Source organism: Amblyomma americanum, chromosome 8 (genome assembly GCF_052857255.1).
Source record: "Amblyomma americanum isolate KBUSLIRL-KWMA chromosome 8, ASM5285725v1, whole genome shotgun sequence".
In the NCBI taxonomy this organism is placed as follows: domain Eukaryota; kingdom Metazoa; phylum Arthropoda; class Arachnida; order Ixodida; family Ixodidae; genus Amblyomma; species Amblyomma americanum.
Genome location: NC_135504.1, coordinates 74,676,143 through 74,694,981, shown reverse-complemented (window position 1 = coordinate 74,694,981; position 18,839 = coordinate 74,676,143). Strand labels below are relative to the sequence as shown.

Here is an 18,839-nt window from a genome sequence, read left to right as displayed (position 1 = left end):
CGGCTCCATGCTGCAGGCAGGCGACGGCGGTCTGCCATTTCATCGCGCCGCCGGAAGCGGCGGTCACTAGCGTGCCCGTCTTCTAGCGTTTCCCCTGCTGCTGCCCACATCAACATGTTACGGCGGCCCCCGCAGGCGTCTCCGACTATCGGTATAGTCCTCGCTGAACGTGGGATTCTTCTTGAGCCATGTAGCCAAGACCTGGTTCGTCAGCCATCGGACCGCCATTCCTGACTGGCTTCAGTTTACCACTCAGCTTCGTCACTTATTTGGAACGACCGGTGACCACCGGCCCCGCTGCTTACCGAAAGAAATTAGACACCCGTGTGCAGCTTCCCGGGGAGAGCTAAACGTCGTACATTGAGGACGTCCGATTCCCCTTTGCCACCGTGTCAACAGTCATGCCTGAAGCCGACCGGGTCCACCATGTTCTCAGAGGAATAGGCGCTTTCGCCTTTAGCACTCTCGCCGCTCCATACCTCTTATCTGTTGCGGACATTCGTACTACCTGTCAACGATTAGATGACCCAGTCACGCCGCCTCCCGGACACCTGGGACCATCGTTTGCCCACAGACGCCGATCTCCGCGCGCTGATTAGATTGATAATCCGAGAACTGCAGGGCTCTTATCCAGGAACTGTTCCCTCTGCTTCCTACCCTGCCAGTTATTCTAACTTGCTGCCGTGGTCAAGGAGGCACTCGCTTCTGTCGCGTGTCCTTCCTATCAAGAGCAGCCACGCAACCTTTACATACCTACGTATGCTGGCGTTGCTGCAACTCCTCCTCCTCCTATGCAACCTCCCAGCTCCAGTCCTCCGCAGCCTAACATAGCCGCCGTATCGCATCACCAACCCGCTCCTGTCTGCGGCCCGCCTCCTTTTACTCCTTGGCGTTTCCGTTATCCCAGGCCGGTCTGCTTCTACTACGGCATTCGCGGCCTCGTTGCTCGAGTCTCGTCGGCGCATGTGGGACGAGCGACATCACTACCGTGACATTCGACGGGAGGCCACGTATGATCAGTTTCCGTACCGTCAGACCTACGCTGCTACAGGCCCTGGTCGCCCATCTTCCCCGCCGCCGCCATCCTAGAGGGCGTGCGCAAGCCGGTCCTCACGGCGCTGTTCACCATCTCCTTACCGTCGCTCGCCGTCACCTCTTCGACCAGCATCGTATGCCTCTGACCGCCGTCCGGAAAACTGACCTGTGCAGTTTCCAGAGGTGAAGCTGCACCGACCGCTCATCATACAATTCCTCCCACACCCCCGTCCAACATGCTGCCAGTAGAAGTTGAAGGGACATCCGTCGAAGCTTTAATTGACACCGGCGCATCTATTTCCGTCATACGATCCGATTTATGCTCTCGGCTCAAGAAAGTTCGTACCCCTACTCTGGTCCTCGTTTACGGGCCGCCAATAAAGCACCCATATCCCCTTTTGGCCAGTGCACCGCTCGGATCACCATAGACGGCTGCCGCCATCACGTCGAACTTGCTGTGCTTTCCTCATGTGCTCATCCACTGACTCTTGGTTGGGACTTTGTCTTCCGCGTCTACAGTCATCAAGTGCCGTGATCGCACCATAGAGGTTGCTGAAACCAACATATTTCCCCTTGATCATTGGCCACAGTCGCGCGTGCTCACAACTACTGAAAATGCATTCAGCCCTGGGAGAGATCACGTTATTAAAGTCAAGTGCGAACATGTTACTGCTGGTGACGTTTTAGTTGTACCGTGCGCGCGAACCTTCTCCCGCGGGATCATCGTTGCTACATCGCTTCTTCGCTTCTCATCTGGTTCATCCCATCTGACCGCCCGGAACGCTACTCACGATCCCATTCTTCTACGGAAAGGTTCTGCAGTTGCATCTGTCACCCGCACTTAACCTCTTGGACTTCTTCCCCTCAGCATTCCACTTCTTGCACCTGATTCCTCGGCTTCTGGTGAGACGCTTTCTAATTCCATCAGCCATGACCTTTCGCCAAACCAGCAGCAAGCACTTCTTACCCTCTTAAAGAAACATGCCCGCTCATTCGACACTCAGTCCCATATTCTGGGTCGCACCTCTACAGCCACATCGAATTACAACTGACGGTTCTACCACAGTTCGCCGCCGGTCCTACCGGGTGTCTTCAGAACGTAAGATAATACAGGATAACGTGGATATGCTGAATCGGAACATCATTCGCCCGTCTTCTAGTCCTTGGTCATCGCCTGTCGTGCTGGTGAAGAAAAAAGACGGCTCTTAGATTTTGCGTTGGTTACCGTGCTCTGAATAAGATTACTGGAAAAGATGTGTATCCCTTGCCACGCATTGACGAAGCCCTTGACTGTCTTCACGGTGCCGAATTCTTCTCCAGTTTAGACCTCCGATCCGGTTATTGGCAAATACCCATGCATGAGGAAGACAAAGAAAAGACCGCTTCGCCACTCTCGATGGGTCATACGAGTTTAATGTGATGCCCTTTGGCCTCTGCAACGCTACCGCAACATTTGAGCGTATGATCGACACCGTTCTGCGAGGCCTCAAATGAAAAACTTGCCTATGCTACCTCGACAACATAGTAATATTTTCCCGAACGTTTTCAGAACACCTTCAGCGTCTGGAAGAAATTTTAATTGCAATCTGCAGCGCCGGCCTCCAGCTCAATACGAAGAAATGTCGGTTTGCATCAAAATCCATCAAAGTCCTTGGGCATATCGTCAGCAAAGATGGCATTAGGCCTGATCCTGACAAAATTGCTGCTGATGTGCGTTTTCCTCGGCCAACCTGCCTCAAAGATCTCCGTAGTTTCCTCGGACTAGCATTTTATTTTCGCCAGTTCATCCGTAATTTCGCTTCTAATGCATTCCCCCTACACCGGCTGCTGTCTACCGGCGTCCCTTTCGGCTGGACTCCTGACTGCGAGACAGCCTTTCAGAAGCTGAAGCGAATTCTGACATGGTATCCAATTCTGTGCCATTTTGATGAGTCTCAACCATTTTGCACACTGATGCTACTGGTCGCAGCATTGGCGCCGTGCTTCTGCAACAAGATTCAACCAGCGAAAGTGTTGTCGCTTATGCCAGTCGCTCGCTCACTCCGGCTGAGCAGAACTACCCTATAACAGAACAAGTGTGCCTCGCAGTTGTTTGGGCTGTTCAAAAATTTCGTCCTTACCTTTACGGCCGGCGTTTCGTGGTGGTCGCTGATCACCACGCTTTGTGCTGGCTCTCATCCCTGAAAAATTTAACCGGCCGGCTCGGACGCTGGGTTCTACGACTTCAAGAATTTCAGTTCACAATAATTTAAAAATCTGGCAAGACGCACCTCGACGCCGATGCCCTTTCTCGTTGCCCCCTTGGCACACTATCACCTAGTAATTCTTTGAGTACTTCCTTGCCCGCACGTGCCAATGATTTGCCCATCAAGGATTTGAATACCGCGCCGATTGCTGCCTTTTCCGACATCCAGCATGATTTGGCTTCCGCCCAGCAATCAGACTCGTACTGTCGCACGCTGATAGATCGACTCAACGGTACTTCGCTAACCCTGAATTCTCGATTGCGCCGTCAACTTACCAGCTTTAAAATGCAAGGTGGACTGCTTTATTGGCATAACCACACCCCTTTCGCCTAACCGTGGGTGCCAGTTGTTCCCCGTTCTCTTCGCCGCCAGATCTTGCATGCCTTCCACGACGATCCAACCGCTGGTGTTACGTCTCGCCTACGACGCGCGGTATAGCCGGCGCGGATGCAACGGACGCCGCGGCTTCGTTCAAAGTGGCGGTCATTTTGGGCCCGTTCATCGCTGCCGCAACGCCTCCCGCCAAGCGCGTCCAGGCAGGTTTCAGTGCCACGTGTCGTCGTGCGTGCGTGTGTGTGTGTGTGCATGTTGGTGCCCACGCTTGTCAAAGCGCGGCAGCCGGGGAGAGGAGCTCCCCAACTGGGAGGCGAGGAGGTCTGACCGGCGCCGGCCCGGCGGACGCGCACGTCACGTCTGAACATGTTCAATCGTCGCCGCATCGGACGCCTCTTCCCAAGCCGTTCCTTCTTGCCCTCGACTCCGTGGGTATAAAGGGAGCTGCCCCGGACGCCAACGGGGGGACTTCGATTTCTTCCTTCGAGTAACGTGGTCGCCCTGACCGGCTGCTCTTTTGCGATGCCAGAATAAACAAGTTGTTCTGTTGCCAGTCGACTCATCCTTTGCCGGGACCTTCGGATGTTTCCAGCTTTGCCCCAGGCCGCCAGGCCAACGCTACCCTTGGGGCTTGCAACCCTTTTGCAACAACTGGTTGCCAGCGGTGAGATCCCGACAACGGAGGCCAGCAGCGAAGATATGCGGTCAACTGTATGCTGAGCAGCACAACGACCATCCGGGAGCAGTGCAACGAGCCCTGTGTGATGACTGGTTGCCTGCAGCGGAACGACTGCGCTGAATTCTTGGCTGCGAGGTTTGGTGAGTGCGGGACTTTCTTCTTCTGAGTTTTGCCAGGCTTTTGTTAGTGTCAGAAACAGAGCTGGTAATTGTGTTGTCGTTGCTGCCGGGTTAGTTTTCGGCAAGACAATAGTAGGCAGTAGAGAAAGCAGCATTCGGAGCAGCCATGGATTTGAAGTCGTTGCGCAAACCGAAATTGCTGGAGCTTGCAAGAGAGTTGGGTCTGGATGTCTCAGACAAACTCAGAAAACCAGAACTGCTAAGGGTTATTCTTGAGTTGGAGGCTGAGGATGACGAGCTGTCGGAATGCCTTGAGACCATTGAGGAGAGGGAGCAAAAAGAGAAAGACGAGCGCGAACGTAAAGAACAAAAAGAAAAAGAGAAAGACGAGCGCGAACGTAAAGAGCAAAAAGAGGAGCGCGAACGTAAAGAGCAAAAAGAGAAAGAAGAGCGCGACCGTCAACACGCTTTGGAAATGAAGCGTCTCGAGGTAGAGATGGAACGCGCTCGTAATGGAAGTCAGGCACACGGTGCAGGAGAACGGGTATCGTTCAAAATGACTGACCTGATGCGGCCGTTTAAGCTTGGAGAGGACATTGGTTTGTTCCTGGTTAACTTTGAGCGAACGTGCGAGAAGCAGGGGTTCTCTCGGGAAACGTGGCCACAGCGCTTGCTCACTTTGTTACCCGCCGAGGCGGCCGACGTAGTCGCTCGCTTGAAGAGAGAGGAGGCAGAGGATTTCGACCAAGTGAAATCGAGTCTGCTAAAAAAGTACAGGCTGTCAGCGGAGGCGTTCCGTCGGAAGTTTCGAGAAAATGAAAAAGGCAGAAGTGAGTCATATACAGAGTTTGCCTACAGGCTTATGTCAAACATGCAGGAGTGGCTCAAAGAAGAGAAAGCGTTTGGTGACCACGAGAAAATTCTGCAGTGTTTCGGGCTGGAACAGTTTTATAGTCGGTTACCTGAGAACGTGCGGTACTGGGTCTTGGATAGGCCAGACGTTAGTACAGTGGCTAAAGCCGCCGAGCTAGCCGAGGAGTTTGTGACGCGTCGGGCTCGCGGAGCTAAGGACGGTCAAAAGGGTGAATTTGGCTCCAAGTCTGAGAGGCCGAAGTTCACACCCATGAGAGCAAGGGGGGACACACGTAGTGCGGATGCGAGTGAAAGCAGTCCGACCGAACGTAAGGAGACGGCGGCAGCCGAAGCCGAACGCAGAAAGCGGTTCGAGACGAGGCAAGCGCGCGTGTGTTATACGTGCCAGAAGCCGGGTCACTTTTCGGCGCAGTGTCCAGAAACAAAAACAAAACTCGTATTTTTGTCATTATGCAGCACTGACGAGAACATGAAGCTTCTCGAGCCTTACATGCGAGACTTCCTCGTGAACGGGAAAGAGTGCCGAGTGCTTCGTGATTCCGCAGCTACAATGGATGTAGTTCACCCCTCTTACGTAGAACCCGATATGTTCACGGGCGAGTGCGCATGGATCAAGCAAGCCGTGGAAGCTCACAGCGTGTGTCTGCCCGTAGCAAAAGTGCTTATTGAAGGACCTTTCGGAGCAATTGAGACGGAGGCCGCAGTGTCATCTATGCTGCCCCCCCAGTACCTGTACCTATTTTCGAACAGGTCCGATCACCTCCTGCGCGAGAAGGGGCTTTTGTTTGGTGAGGCTAGCGTTCAGGCCTTAACCAGATCGACAGTTCGGGAGCTCGCTGCAAAGGCGGTAGTTGCGGGGCCGACGTTGTCGAACAATGAGAAAGGGTCGGAGGCGCAGCAAGCTGATACTCAGAGCACGTCCGAACTGAATAAAATTGAGCCTGTAGCGTTGAAGGCACCAGGTACTGGAGAGGAAATGCCCGACACGGGAAAGTTAGAAGAGCTATCTGCAGATTTGCTCATCGCGCCTACGTCCGATGGACTTAATAGGTTGCTAAAAGTCAGCCGGTCGGCTTTGATAGCCGAGCAAAAAAAAGATGGCAGCCTAGAAAACATGCGCTGCAATGTCAAGGAAGGTATCGCCAAGAAAAATGCTCGTTTTGTGGAAAGAGGTGGAGTCCTGTACCGAAAGTGTCTAGACCGCAGAGGAGTCGAGTTCGATCAGCTGATCGTGCCTCAGTGCTACCGTCAGGATCTGTTGCGCTTGTCGCATGGCGGTTCGTGGTCCGGACACCTAGGAGTTAAGAAGACTAAGGACCGTCTCTTGCAAGAGTACTATTGGCCAGGGTGTTTTCGTGACGTAGAACACTTTGTGAGGACATGTGACACCTGTCAGCGGGTTGGCAAACCAGGGGACAAATCGAGGGCGCCGTTGAAGTTGGTACCTATCATTACGGAGCCTTTTAGACGGCTCGTTATTGATACAGTGGGACCTCTGCCGGTAACAGCCACGGGGTACAGACACATTTTGACTGTGATCTGCCCAGCGACAAAGTTCCCTGAAGCAGTGCCGCTTAAAGAACTCAGCTCAGTTGAGATAGTCAATGCACTATTGTCCATATTTGCGCGAGTTGGTTTTCCTGCGGAAATCCAGTCAGATCAGGGCACAGTGTTTACTAGCGCTTTGACGACAGCCTTTCTCGAAAGGTGTGGGGTAAAGCTGTTACACAGCTCAGTGTACCACCCACAGTCGAATTCCGTTGAGAAGCTCCACTCCGTCATGAAGCGCGTGTTGAGAGCATTGTGTTTTGAGCAACAAAGTGATTGGGAGCTGTGTCTGCCTGGGGTGATGTTTGCATTAAGGACCGCGCCGCATGCGGCTACGGGGTTTTCGCCAGCTGAGCTGGTGTACGGTCGCTCGCTGCGGTCTCCGCTTCGCATGCTCCGAGACTCGTGGGAAGGCAGGGGCGACGACCCAGTCGTGGTCGAGTACGTGCTTAGTCTCCTCGAATGCTTAAGAAGGGCACAGGAGTTGTCAGGTGAAGCAATGGCAAAGGCCCAGCAGAGGGCCAAGGTTTATTATGATCGGACAGCCAGGGCCCGTCGTTTTGAGGTGGGCGATGAGGTAATGGTATTGCGCACATCGCTAAAAAACAAACTCGACGTGCAGTGGGAGGGCCCAGCACGGATTGTTCAAAAACTGTCGGATGTTAACTACGTGGTGAGTCTGCCAGGAAAACGGAAAGCACAGCAAGTTTACCACTGTAATCTGCTCAAACCCTATAGACAACGGGAAGCAGTGGTGTGTATGATGGTAAACGTTCCCGAAGAGCTTCCGGTCGAGCTTCCGGGACTAGGCTCAGTGACGAACAGCGAAGACACTGATCAGGTCATTAGTGACTTAATCATTAAAGCACCGCTGTCGGCTGAGCAGAAAACCGAACTACACCAACTCTTACAAGAGTTTCAAGGTAAGTTCTCTGAGAGGCCTGGTAGGACTTCTGTCCTTACTCATGGTATAGAACTTACCTCCCCAGAGCCAGTACGATCCAAGGCGTACCGGGTGTCACCCCGCCAGCGCGATATTATGGAGGCTGAGGTAAAGAAAATGCTACAGCTCGGAGTTATTGAGGCGGGTGAGAGTGATTATACCTCCCCTTTGATTTTAGTTGAGGTACCGGGCAAGGAACCTCGTCCTTGCGTCGACTACCGCAGGCTTAATTCCATCACTAAGGATCAAATTTATCCGATCCCTAACATCGAGGAGCGCCTCGATAAAGTTAGTAGCGCTCAGTTTATTTCCACCCTAGATCTTGTCAGGGGTTATTGGCAGGTTCCTCTTACAGAAGACGCTAGTAGGTATGCGGCGTTCATTTCACCAATGGGAACATTCCGTCCTAAAGTTTTGAGTTTTGGTTTGAAGAACGCGCCATACTGCTTTTCAAGCCTCATGGACAAAGTGTTGCGGGGACAGGAAGAATTCGCTTTACCGTATTTAGACGACGTAGCGATATTCTCCGCATCCTGGTCTGAGCATATGGCACACTTGCGGGCAGTGCTAACCCGCCTGCGCGAAGCGGGCTTGACAGTCAAGGCTCCCAAGTGCCAATTAGCCCAGGCCGAGGTTGTCTACCTCGGTCACGTGATTGGACAGGGTCGTCGCCGCCCCTCTGAAATAAAGGTGGCCGCTGTGCGAGACTTCCCGCAACCGCGCACGAAGACCGATATTCGGTCGTTCTTAGGTGTCGCCGGCTACTATCAGAGGTACATCCCCAGGTACTCCGATATCGCGGCTCCCCTGACGGATGCTCTAAGAAAAACAGAGCCCCAAACAGTCGTCTGGAGCGAGACAAAGGAAAGAGCTTTTAGCGCCTTAAAGAGCGCCCTAACAAGCCAGCCTGTGCTAAGATCGCCAGACTACACAAAAGGGTTCGTTGTTCAGTGCGATGCTAGTGAGCGAGGCATGGGCGTTGTACTGTGCCAAAGGGACAATGGAGAAGTGGAACACCCCGTCCTGTATGCTAGTCGTAAGCTGACCTGTCGTGAGCAGGCGTACAGCGCCACCGAGAAAGAGTGTGCGTGTCTCGTGTGGGCCGTTCAGAAATTGTCATGCTACCTAGCCGGCTCGAGGTTTATCATTGAGACGGATCACTGCCCTCTCCAATGGCTGCAGACCATCTCTCCCAAAAATGGCCGCCTCCTGCGCTGGAGCCTCGCTTTGCAACAATATTCCTTTGAGGTGCGTTACAAAAAGGGGAGTCTCAACGGCAACGCCGATGGCTTAAGTCGAAGACCCTAACGTAGGAATCCGCCTCAAAGTTGTTTGTTACTGATGTTTTCTTCCTGAGGCAGGATTTTTAACATATTGCTTTTGTTTAGTGTTTCAAAGTGATTATGTGCTTTCTAGTGCAATTTTCCAATTTGTGGACGCGTTCTGAGTGCTGCTTGACTACTGTAAGGAACTAGGCAGTAATATAAAAGGGGAAAGAGCCTGGCAGAGCTTAGTGAGGGTTGTCTCGTGCTTGCTGACTGAGTGGTTGCGTTTCGGCGTAGTTCTAACGCTTGCTGGGAACGAGCACCAAAAATGGCAACTCTCCCGAAGTCACTTTGCAGTGTCCTGTGTGATCCTGAACATGAGAACGAGGCCTTCTCTGTGCGCTGCGTTCAAGCAACGTCGAGGGACGACCGGTTTCGATTACGAGCATCATCGAGCGACATCCCTCTGGACAGCGGATGCAGTCCCCTGACCATCGGGATCTCCTTCTCCCGGCGGGGCGGTCTGTTACGTCTCGCCTACGACGCGCGGTATAGCCGGCGCGGATGCAACGGACGCCGCGGCTTCGTTCAAAGTGGCGGTCATTTTGGGCCCGTTCATCGCTGCCGCAACGCCTCCTGCCAAGCGCGTCCAGGCAGGTTTCAGTGCCACGTGTCGTCGTGCGTGCGTGTGTGTGTGTGTGCATGTTGGTGCCCACGCTTGTCAAAGCGTGGCAGCCGGGGAGAGGAGCTCCCCAACTGGGAGGCGAGGAGGTCTGACCGGCGCCGGCCCGGCGGACGCGCACGTCACGTCTGAACATGTTCAATCGTCGCCGCATCGGACGCCTCTTCCCAAGCCGTTCCTTCTTGCCCTCGACTCCGTGGGTATAAAGGGAGCTGCCCCGGACGCCAACGGGGGGACTTCGATTTCTTCCTTCGAGTAACGTGGTCGCCCTGACCGGCTGCTCTTTTGCGATGCCAGAATAAACAAGTTGTTCTGTTGCCAGTCGACTCATCCTTTGCCGGGACCTTCGGATGTTTCCAGCTTTGCCCCAGGCCGCCAGGCCAACGCTACCCTTGGGGCTTGCAACCCTTTTGCAACACTGGTCACCTTGGCTACCATAAGACTTACGACAGAATCAAGAGCCGCTTTTTCTGGCCCACTCTCTCCACGAGTGTTGCCAAGTACGTTGCCTCTTGTGTGCCATGCCAACGCCGTAAACGGTCCACGTCACCTCCAGCAGGCCTACGTCAACCTCTTCCCTGCACTGTTAGATCTTTTGAAGTTGTAGGTATTGACCTATACGGCCCTTTACAGTTGACCGCGGTGAGAAATCGCTGGATCGTCACAGCTGTGGACCATCTCACCCAGTATGCTGAAACCGCAGCTATACCGTCTGGTTCCGCTGCGGAGATATCAAACTTTTTTCTACGAGACATCATTCTGCGCCACGGAGCTCCTCGTGTTCTCCTGTCCGATCGCGGCAAGTCTTTCCTCACTGCAATCATGGCCCAAGTTCTTCACGCCGCCAACACTGTTCACAAGACAACCTCCGCCTACCATCCACAAACGAATGGTCTCACCGAACGCTTTCATCGAACCCTGTCCAATATGCTATCCACATACATTCACCGTTATCACAGTAACTGGGAATCTTTGCTTCCTTTTGTCACCTTCGCCTACAACACTGCAATTCAACGCAAGACCCGCTACTCTCCGTTTTTCCTGGTCTATGGTCGGTACCTAACATTCATCCTGGAAGCATCCTTCTTCTCTGCACCTGTTCTCTCTGACCCACCCTCCTATGAACAATTCACTTCACGTATTGCTCACTGTCGCGAACTTGCCAGAATCAACACAGAGGCCACCCAGACTGCGCGGAAAAGCAGCTAGGACTCCGATCATCGTGTGGTGACATTCAATTCCGGTGACGAAGTCTTGCTCTGGACGCCTACCCGTACACCAGGCTTGTCCGACAAACTTCTCAGTCGCTTCATCGGCCCATAAACGGTGCTCGAACAAACTTCACCAGTGAACTATCGCGTAGCCCCAGTGTCTCCTGTTAACGACCGTCGCTGTCGTGGAACTGGATTGTGCACGTGTCTCGGCTCAAGCCCTTCACCCGCCGTCCTTATTCCCTTTAAATCCTGCGACCAGGATGGCCGCTTTCGCCACGGGGGGCGGGGGGGGGGGAAGTGTAAGCACTTTTCGTGAACTTCATCCACATCCATCATTACCCTTCGCTTCACGTGAACTTCATCCTCATTTGTGAATCATCATCATCATTAACGCTCGTTCGTTGGTTCGTTCTTCGATGCCATTGTTGGCAGTGACAGTAAAAGCTCGGACGCCCAGCTTACAATATCGCCTTGCACGCCGGACTGTGCCGCACGCGTGGTCTGCTGCACCATGGGTGCTGCGCGCCAGGGCGGGTACAAGGCGTCCCCCCTCTCCCGTCTGACTCTCAGCAGTCTTATCTCCACACTTAGTCACAATAAAATGAATAAATTAATTAATGAGCTTTTTTATTTAGAAAGGGACGCTCAAGGCAGTGTGTTGGAGAATTGGGTTGTTAAGGAAGGGAAAAGTAGGGGTCTATTGATACTGAAGGGATGGCATGGGTGGTCTAGCCACGCTTTACACTGCTTTGTAGAGGCCACTTGTCTTAGCATATTTGCCAATATCTTCCCACATGCTGTTCGCTCTGGCTCTGGTCAGTGCATGAAATTTCTCGCCATCGGTAGGAAAACCATGCTTGGTGACGAGGTCGTCGCGTCCCTTGCGGAACTCTGAACGATGCCAAACTAGCTGGTACAGGTCAGCACGACACATACAGCCACAGCACGGGCACATCACAACGTCATTATTGCCCCCTTGATGCCAGCGAGGACCGGTAAGCCATTAACGGATGATGTTTGGCGTGTAGGTGGCATCGGCGATGATCTTATTAATGAAGATCTCTGCTCATGCCTTGTGAGAGCAGCTGAGGTATCAAGGTAACCCGGTGGTGTAACGGCCTTAAGTCGTGCACGGCTCCTCTGTTTGGTACGCTCTAGCCTGCACGTTAAGACAGCCAAGTTGTTGGACATATCAGCAGGGTCGTCGGAATAGGCGGGGTATTCCAGCGCAGGAAGGAACGAGACACTCATGAGTCGAGTTGTGAGCGGACTGGTGCCCGTCGTCATCGCCCGTGTGTCCAGGACCATTTTACCAGCTGAAGCCGTCCATCAGCCCACCGGCGTCAATAACTGCCTGCGCAATGAAGGCGTTCGGAGAGTGCCACGCTCAGCGACCAGAGCCAAGCCCTTGTGTCGAGCGTTCCGTCGTCCACGCTCCCCTTTAGAACCGAGCGGCGCGGCACGACCAGGTACCACATCCGCCGGCCGCCTTTGCTGTAACGTTGGATGACCCGCAGAAGGCTCGTTTGACAGCACTGTTGCGTCACTACGATGAGCTCTTCACAGATCAACCTGGCTGTACTACTTTAGTGAGCCACAAGATCCACACCGGAGATGCGCTTCCTTTGATGTGCAACCGCAGGCCCGTCAGCCTTGCGAAAAAGCTGACGGGTTGATCGATGGGTTGCTGAATGAGATGCTGTCGGCGGACATTATCCATCACTCGTCCAGCGCTTGGGCATCTCCGGTGGTGTTGGTGGCTAAGAAAGAAGGCAGCCACCGTTTGTGCGCGGATTATCGCCGTCTGAATGCGCTGACTCGCAAGGATGCCTATTCTTTCCCGACGATTAGCTCAATCGTAGGAAACCTGGGCAGTGCGCGGTACTTTTCCACGCTAGATGTCCCCAAAGGCTACCTACAGGTCCAAATGGCGAACGCTGACCGGTCTGGGACCGCGTTCACGTGCCACAGAGGGCTGTTTGAGTTCACTCGTATGCCCTTTGGCCGTCTGCAATGATCCTGCGTCCTGGACCGCGTCCTAGGGGAACCGAAATGGTTCCACGCCATGTGCTACCTGGACGATATCGTGATTTGTTCACGAACCTTCGACGAGCACTTGAGCCACATTGCCGACGTGCTCGAGAGGGTAGGGGCTACTGGGATGACTTTGAATCATGCGAAAGCACCATTAAATAGCGCGGAGCCGAGTTCAGTTGCTAAGGTTCACGCTGGGCAAGGGCTCCATTGAGCCAGATGCGAGAAACTCCGAGCCATACTCGAGTTTCCCGTGCCCAAGGACCTACGCGGCCTCCGCCGTATTCCGGGAATGGCCAATTTTTATCGGTCGTTCATTCCGTCCTGTGCCCGCGTGCAGGCACCCTTGACCAATCTCTTGGGAAACACTGCCGCGTGGCGACGGGAGCCCGAGCAAGAGCCATCCTTCCGCCTCCTGTCTAGCGGCACTGCTGAGACAGCACAACTCAGGTTACCCGACCTGGCCGGGCGATCTGGGTTTAGGAGCAGTTCTCCTACAGGATTTCGATGGCGTGCTGCAACCGCTGGGCTTTGCCAGCCGCTCCTTACTGCCTTCAGAGAGGAATTATTTCGTGACCGGGAAGGAGAGCCTTGCCATCATCTTTGCACTGCGGAAGTTCGACGTCTAATTTGACGGAACGCAGTTTGTGGTGCAGACAGACCACAGTGCGCTCAGTTGGCTGATTCGGCTTCGCGAGCCTGCGGGTCGGCTGGCGCGCTGGGCTCTCCTGATGCATAATAATAATAATAATAATAATAATAATAATAATAATAATAATAATAATAATAATAATAATAATAATAATAATAATAATAATTAGTTTTTGGGGAAAGGAAATGGCGCAGTATCTGTCTCATGTATTGTTGGACACCTGAACCGGGCCGTAAGGGAAGGGATAAAGGAGGGAGTGAAAGAAGAAAGAAAGATAGAGGTGCCGTATTGGAGGGCTCCGGAATAATTTCGACCACCTGGGGTCTTTAACGTGCACTGACATTAATTAACGTGCTCTGACTAATGTGCACTGATCCAGCATTACGACTTTTCGGTGCAATATCGAAAGGGGAGCACGAACGTGGTAGCTGACAAGCTATTCCGTGCCCTACTCGCCAGCCGCGCCTTGACGCCGGCAGGCGGAGGGGGCGAAACAGCGGACGAGCCGCCGGGCGGCAAGGAGGGGGAGCCCGCAAACGGGCCATCCCATTCCGCTAAGCAGGCAAACCGCGCTTCGCAAAGCGTGTGAGAGGCGAAGCTCCTCGTGAGCACCTCGGAGACGCCGACGCGAATTTTGGCTGCAAACCTGAGTGGGGACATGACCAGGTACCCATCTGGGATGACTGGAGCCATTTTCAGCCTTAAAGAGCTGCTGAAAGCCCAGCAATATGACCCCTTTTATCCTGAGGTGAGCGACGGTGTCAGGGAAAGAACGCCGTGAGGCTACTGGTATTGTATAGTGGGCGCAGTGGGGGCAAAAGCCAGCGTTTCTTGGCGAGCCTCGGGGATTATTAATTGCTGGACCATGACGGGCTCGTGCTGATGTACTGAGCCACCGGTGATGAGTCCATAGACCCGTTCAAGGTGGTTATCCCCAGAGGCGCACTGTAGTGTTGCGATTCTGCTTCTCCTGACGCTCAGGGCCCTGGCGACAAGGCTCATCAAGTCGCTCGACGTGATGTACTTTTCATCTGTGACTGTTCGCTCTTTTCTAAATTCTGTAAATAAGCTTCTTCAAAGTGCCAGTAAACCTACTTGTTTTTCGTTTTCCCAACCTTCAAGTTCCATCTTTCCTCAGCCCGAAGGCTCGGACACCCTACCCGAAGGAGCCCGGGTTCGGGTGAACCCCTGCGCCACGACAACTGGGGACCAGCGGTGAGATCGGAACCTACAAGCGGCAACAACGGTCGGCCAGCGAGAGAGCAGCTGTCTTGGGACATGATCAAATGTGTGGGTGATTGCTTGGTTTTCCGCTGATGTGGGCCAGATTCTAAAAGAGGGTTGAAATTTAAAACTGGTAGAGACCTGTACTTAAATCTTAGAGGTTTGGTATTTTTGCATAGTTGTTTTGGAAATACTCTAGACTCAGAACTATCATGGACGTACAGAAGCCGGACCTGTTGCTGTTGTGTGAGGGATTAGGGACTGACAAAAGGGTTTGGCACGAAAACCCGTGATCATTCAGGCAAGCACTGATTTGGGGGCAGATGATGGGAATCTCAGTGAGGCGTGGAGCCTCACAGAACAAAAAATTGGCAGTGGCTTAGCTCCGCTACGCGAGGATATACGTAGCGGGAGGTACGTTTCCATGGCTGAGCTTGTTGTTCCATTAATGCCAAACGCAGAGTGTCATACATTGAATTACTCGCTGGTGTCAACTCCTTTTGGTGCCACAGTCTGTCGCACACGCTACAAATGTGTCCAAACCAATTGTTCACAAAGTCTGCTTGAAATGTCCGGTTCGCAGATGCACTTTCGGAAACTCGAATGGCGTGATCGGTCACACGACGGGCCTTCACATCCTCTTCGGTAAGTTCCCGTTGACTGACGCCTTCCATAGGCGTCTGTGCGGCGTCTATTACGCGTCTCCGTTTGGCAAGGCGTTCCTCTCTGTGTTCGGATGTCTCCGCTGCTCTCTTCACCTTCTGACGCTCATTCTCTGTTTGTTGAGTAGCCAACTGCCAGGCGACAACCTCAGGATCGGAAGACTTATTGTTTTCTTGTTCATACCGCCGCTTAGCAGCGGCTGGACTCTCCTTCTGAGCATCCATATCAAGCGTTGCGATACAACCGCCGATTACATCTCCGCCTTCTATACGCGACGCTGCGCATGCGACGACGCGCAGTTCGGGTGATAGAGCGGCGTGCGGCGAGGCGGTGGTGACGAACGCGACGCAGGTGTGGGTGTCTCTGGTTACGATAGTATCGGCGCATGCGCACAACTGCTCGTCTGCGTGACGTCACATTCACCTTCGACGGTGAAGCGGGCGCGCGGCCGCGGCGACAGCGGAGACTAAGCGCGCGGCGCACCCAGTGCTCCTCTCCGGTTGCCATGGTAACGGCGCATGCGCACAACTTGCCTCTCCCATGTACTGGAAAGCGCGCGGTCCACCTACTGCTCCTCACCGGTTGCCATGGTAGCGGCGCATGCGCACAACTGTCCTCTCCCATGTACCAGGGTAACGGCGCATGCGCACAACTTTCCTCTCGCATGTACCGCGAAATGGTCGACTGGTAGCCTAGTGTAGCTCCCGCCACAACAAAGGAAGAGCAGCTTAAACAGCAGAAAAGGCATGGGCGTGAAAGTGAGAATGAAGCAAAAATGTATGAGCAGGTGATAGAGCTGCTTAAGTTAGAAGTGGAGTTGAGCAAGAGGTCGGGCAATTGTCCCCAGCAAGTGGTACCTCTTCTCAACAAGGTGGCAACATTAGGGATGTGTAGGTCCATGCAGTCATATGTGATATCAGGGGATATTGGTCTGTGTCTAGCAAATTTTGAACGAACGTGCAAGAAACTGCCCTGCAGTCGAGACACTTGGTCTCAGAGGCTACTGACGGTTCTGCCCTGCGAGACAGCGGAAGTTGTCGCGCGGCTCACCAAGGAGGACGCCGACAACTACGAGAAGGTCAAGGCTTGCCTTCTACGAAAATAGAGTTTTAGCTGTGCGTACGCAACGGCTTAGCGTACGCAAGGAGTTTGCGGGGACGGTAGTGCGCATGCGCAGAACGCAAGCGCAAGCCCTGCGTCTTGCGTGCGTATGCTAGCCAGCGGACTTTGCGTTGCGGCGCTTGCGTGACTTGCGTACGCAAACTTTGACAAGATGGCGGCGCCCTGCTCGCCCGCTTCGGAATAAATACATGTCGCCGCTGGATTCTCCGACGCAATAGCTCGCTCAAATGGTAGCGGTTCGCTTTTATTTCGTCTACTCTTGGCCACACGTAGCGGTATAAGCGATAATTAGCCCCTGTTTCTCAGATAATTTGGCGATTTTCAAGCTCCTAGGCCTAACTAAATGCAATGTTGGATGAATGGATGGAAGGTAGGAGCGTCCCTTTTGACAGGGGGCAGTGGTAGTTGCCAATATGCTCAGTTTTTTTTCTCATTTATTTTTGTTGAACTCTGCTGTAAATTGTTAATAAAATTCGCCATTTTCTTTAAAATACGTCTTCCTACAGTTTGAAACTTATGCCACCTCTCTGCTTTTGAGCCACCAATCCTCCCATCGCTTTTTGTTAATTTTCACTGCAGGTTTATTTACATGACTATTATCTCTAAACCCTAAGGCCTCAGGAAGAGTGACTGTATCTGCATCGACATCGGGATGGATACCATCACATTTTAGAATGAGGTGTTCTATTGCTTCTACAGATTTACCACGCACAGCACATGTGTCATATTCTTCGTTAAATTTCTTTCTGTAGCTGCGCGTTCTAAGACACCCTGACCTAACTTCAAAGAGGAGGGTACTGCCTCTTGAGTTATCATGAAACGTTTCCTTCCTGATCTGCCTTTTCCGGCATAGATATAGTTCTACACTATGCTTCTTTTTCATTGAATCTATCCAATTTTTACCTTCGACGTTTTTAACCTGTCGTTTAATGCTCTTTCTTTCTCCTTCCTCGTCTCTGGCAAACTTACTGGCCAGCTTTCTAGTTCGTTTCCGACACTGTGTGTCAACGCTCTTTCTGTACAGGTATTTAGATACCTTAGCTGCCCACCTGTTATCGTCCGATTTCCTCAGGCGTACTTCGTATAGTACTTTACTCTGAGCTTCCCGTGCTTCGAATGTTGCCCAGCCCATATCCCCCTGTACTGCCTCGTTTGTGGTTTTCCTGTGGGCACCTAGTGCTAATCTTACAACAGTTCTCTTATTTACTTCTAATCGCGACTGAACTTCAGCCCTTAAGCATAGAACCGCATTCCCGAAAGTAAGCCACGGCACCATTATTCCTTTCCAAATACTTCTGAGGACTTCATATCTGTTGTACCCCCATAATGCCCTATGTTTCACTATCCCGGCATCTCTTCGCCCTTTTGCTACGAAAGACTGCTCGTGCTTTTCCACGTACACATGCCCTTTGTTTACCCATACCCCGAGATATTTGTATTCGGCCACTCGAGGTATTTCATGGCCTTGTACTGTGAGCTCGTGATCAGTTGTACCGTTGAAAAGCATGACACCTGACTTAGTTGCGCTAAAACTGAAACCTAGACTGTCTCCTTCGTCTCCACAGCAATTCACAAAAGTTTGCAAACCTTCCTGGCTATCTTCTAACAGTAGAGTATCGTCCGCATACATTAAACCTGGTAGTCGTTGCTCAACAACCTTTCCGCCTAATGTGTACGATAGATCATAACCTAGATTGCTTCCTTGTAGCCTTCTTTCCATATGTATCATATAAAGCATGAACAGCAGCGGTGATAGATGACAGCCTTGCCTTAATCCCTTGCGTACCTGGACAGTTGTTGTACTCTTCGTTCTTTCCCATGTTATTTCAACATCATTTCCTCGATATATTTCCTGTTTAAAATTTATTACCTCATGATCGACACATTCACTTTTTAATATGTTCCACAGGAGTTCCCTGTTCACGTTGTCGTATGCACCGCTTATGTCCAGGAAGGCTAAATACAGATGCCTGTTTTCCGCATTAGCTATTTATATGCACTGGGCAAGCACGAACAGACAATCATCTAAACGCCTACCACTTCTGAACCCGTTTTGAAGTTCTCCGAGTATTCTGTTACTTTCTACCCATTACTGTATTTTTATTTTCACCGCCTGCATCGCCAGCCTGTATGTAACTGATGTTATCGTAATCGGTCGGAAGGATTTTATGTTCGTCTTATTGCCTTTCTGTTTATAAATCAAATTC

General features: G+C 52.4%; 1 pseudogene; it reads left to right on the top strand.

The window, feature by feature from the left end:
* Positions 1-15,059: 15,059 nt before the first annotated feature.
* LOC144102504 (uncharacterized) lies at positions 15,060-16,615 on the top strand (annotated as a pseudogene).
* The last annotated feature ends 2,224 nt before the right edge of the window (positions 16,616-18,839 follow it).